Source organism: Alosa sapidissima, chromosome 2 (assembly GCF_018492685.1).
Source record: "Alosa sapidissima isolate fAloSap1 chromosome 2, fAloSap1.pri, whole genome shotgun sequence".
Taxonomy (NCBI): Eukaryota; Metazoa; Chordata; class Actinopteri; order Clupeiformes; family Clupeidae; genus Alosa; species Alosa sapidissima.
This window is the reverse complement of record NC_055958.1, coordinates 29,142,521-29,145,020: the sequence shown is the minus strand read 5'-3', so window position 1 is coordinate 29,145,020 and position 2,500 is coordinate 29,142,521. Positions and strand designations below refer to the sequence as shown.

The window sequence follows — 2,500 nt, the reverse complement described above, 5'->3', positions numbered from 1 at the left end:
GCATGGTAGAGACAGGGTGTGAGAGAAAAGGGGGGGGGGGGGCAGAGAAAGAGGAGGGAGGGAGAGAGAGAGAGAGAGAGGAACAGGAGAGTGAGGGCAGAGTGAGAGAGAGAGAGAGAGAGAAAGAGGAACAGGAGGGTGAGGCAGAGTGAGAGAGAGAGAGAGAGAGAGAGAGAGAGAGAGAGAGAGAGAGAGGGATAGGAGGGTGATGAGGGAGGGCGATGACTGAAAGGCTGCTCTGGCTGAGACACAGTGAGGGCATCAGAGGGAGATGAGAGCTGCTGGACAGGCCACTAATCATGACAGAGCAGCCCATTATGTGAGCACATGGTGGGGCTGGGGGGACTGAATGGGCAGGGAGTTGCTCAGACTCTGGTGCAGCAGATGCGGGAAACGTCAAGAATCCAGATTTTTTTTTTGCTCCTTTCTTTTTGCTTCTTCTTCCAGCAGATTCAGCGTTCGCTGTGTTTACTGCCTCACATTTCTTTGTGAGCCGGTAATGCGGTTTGAATGGGCCAGTGCAGCAAATTACTTGTTTTTTTTTCTTCCCTTGCTCTCCTTGTTTTCTCTTTTTTTCCCTTTTTTTTTGGAGGGACTATTTTAATCCAGACTTGTGTAGTCATTTTCGAGCCTACAGGAACTGTTACTGCCCCGTGATTCAGCAGACGAGGCGCACATAACAAATCAGCACCGCGGCTAGCCCTGCTCCGTTCCGAACAAAACAAGTCTGCTGCCGACAGCAAGGCCATGTGACCTCGTGACCCTGGGCGAGGTCCACATTGGGGTCAAAGGGCGCTGTCACAGTTCAGGACTCTCCAACCTCAGGGGTCAACCTTACAATGCCATACTGATGACTTGGAATAAAAACCCTGACTAACGCTGATTTGTCTGCCAAACAAACCGCCTGAATAGACTGAGAAGAAGAGGACTCCACAATGAGACACACTGCACTTCATTTAAAATATTGACAAAGGGACTAATGACGATCCATTCATGACCTGTTTAGTTCAGTCTTTCAGTTAGACAGGGTGGATCTACATCAGATAGAATATTTCACTCTTACTACCTCTAGTGCAAAGTCACTTCCTGCAGTCCAAAATACTAAATTATGCTGGTAATCACGACTAATGTTGTACTAACTAATGTGCAGAGCTGTCGATTAGTGGGTGTCTAATAGGTGTAACGGAAGGGAGAGGTGGCTGTAACAATTTTATGTTTTTCCAAATTATTATGCCATTTTAATACACAATTCTAAACCAGAACCACCAAGCTTTGTTGAGCGTATCTGTTTCCCCCCTACGAATAACAGCAAACAATTGGTATGTTTGCTACGTGTAGGCCTGTTTGTTTTGAAGGAGATGTGAGTTTCCTCTCTAACAGATAGGGAAGACAATGGCCACGTTCTCCAGCGGCGGCTGTGGTGGCGGCTATGTGCGTGTGTGAGCACAAAAAGCTGTGCTGTTCAGGAGAGCCGGGGCTGGATGGATCTCCCAGGGTGGCTGGCTTCGCAGGGCGTTTATCCGCAGGCTTTGTCTAACACCGAACAGAATCCCTGCTTCTCCGAGCAAATCACCCCTCAGAAGCACCACGGAAGAGAGAGACCTCAAGTGCTTCATGCAGGAGAGCAAGGCAGGGACGAGGAACGAGGAAGAGACAGAGGGAGAGAGATAGAGAGAGAGGGAGAGAGAGAGAGAGAGGGATACAGGAAAGAGAAGGGAGAGAAGGAGAGAGACACAACACATTCACTCTCCATCCTTTCCATTCCCTGTGATGTATCCTTTAGGGTAAGATTAAGAAGCTCTGCTGCATGTGTGTTTTGTGTTGTTTGTGTTGTGTATATAGGACAGTAGTGCTGTGTGTCGCCTGGAGGCAGACTCGCCGCAGGCTTTCTGTCCCCCTGAGGAGCATCTCCTTCCAACAGAAATCTGTTCATTCCTCCCTGTGTCGCCTACCCCCCACCCCCCACCCCCCTTTCCTGCTTAAGCTCACTAAGGCTCACTGAGCTTAGCATTCTTATTTTTTTCTATTTCCTCTGGTGTTCCCACACACACATTGCTGCACTCACTAGGGTGAAGAACCTCAACCAACAAAACAACAAACTAATTTTATGCTGTTCGGGGAAAAAAGCGAGGTGCGTAAAAAAATGTACATGACAGAACACATGATAGAAACAGGCCTGATAGTTTTAGATACTCCAAAGAACTAAGGCCTTCAATGTGCACAGTAATGGAGGGCAGGAAAGCTTCATCCACAGCTAATTGTTCTCATGCAAAAAACAAAACAAAAAAAAAAAAAAATTTCAAAAAATTGAGAGAGATGCTCAGGGCGTTACAGGGACCAAACAGCACACCCCAGTAACTGCATTTGCATATGAAGTGGCCCTCTTAGTTTTAATGTCATTTCAGTGGAAAAAACACTCACACGTATACACACACACACACACACACACACACACACACACACACACACACACACACACAGAGCAAATGTTTCCTAACCT

The 2,500-nt window shown here is 47.4% G+C and overlaps 1 protein-coding gene across 3 annotated transcripts in view; it reads right to left on the bottom strand.

The window, feature by feature from the left end:
- klf12b (Kruppel-like factor 12b) overlaps positions 1–2,500 on the bottom strand; it is a 54,664-nt gene that overhangs the window by 32,770 nt on the left and 19,394 nt on the right. The gene's annotated exons all lie outside the window — the stretch shown is intronic.